This window comes from Triticum aestivum, unplaced genomic scaffold (genome assembly GCF_018294505.1).
Source record: "Triticum aestivum cultivar Chinese Spring unplaced genomic scaffold, IWGSC CS RefSeq v2.1 scaffold107171, whole genome shotgun sequence".
Taxonomy (NCBI): Eukaryota; Viridiplantae; Streptophyta; class Magnoliopsida; order Poales; family Poaceae; genus Triticum; species Triticum aestivum.
The window spans coordinates 1-588 of record NW_025303115.1 but is presented as its reverse complement, the minus strand read 5'-3'; the positions used below and the strand labels follow the sequence as shown (position 1 = coordinate 588).

The 588-nt window shown below is 59.4% G+C and overlaps 1 non-coding gene across 1 annotated transcript; it reads right to left on the bottom strand.

Annotated features, from left to right (window-relative positions):
- Nucleotides 1-400: 400 nt before the first annotated feature.
- Nucleotides 401-556, bottom strand: LOC123179436 (5.8S ribosomal RNA). The gene has a single exon (XR_006490370.1). It is a non-coding gene; the product is annotated as a 5.8S ribosomal RNA (ribosomal RNA).
- Between the last annotated feature and the right edge of the window lie 32 nt (nucleotides 557-588).

Here is a 588-nt window from a genome sequence, read left to right as displayed (position 1 = left end):
CCCGGTCCGTCGCTGAGGACGCCTCTCCAGACTACAATTCGGACGGCACAGCCGCCCGATTCTCAAGCTGGGCTGCTCCCGGTTCGCTCGCCGTTACTAGGGGAATCCTTGTAAGTTTCTTCTCCTCCGCTTATTTATATGCTTAAACTCAGCGGGTAGTCCCGCCTGACCTGGGGTCGCGGTCGAAGCAACGTGCGCTTCGTTTGCTGGGTCGTTCTGAGGCCATAATGTTGGCTACGCGTCGGATGCACTGCGTTGATAAAGCGAGGACGCCCACCATGCGCTGTGTCCGGTGCGGTACACCGGCAGCCCGATCTTCGGTCCACCGCCCCTTGCGAGACGAGGGACCAGATGCCGCGTCCCGATTCCCGATGAGGGTGGTTGGGAGCGTGTTTTGGCGTGACGCCCAGGCAGGCGTGCCCTCGGCCGAGTGGCCTCGGGCGCAACTTGCGTTCAAAGACTCGATGGTTCGCGGGATTCTGCAATTCACACCAGGTATCGCATTTCGCTACGTTCTTCATCGATGCGAGAGCCGAGATATCCGTTGCCGAGAGTCGTGTGGATTAAATAGCTTTGCAACACAAGGGA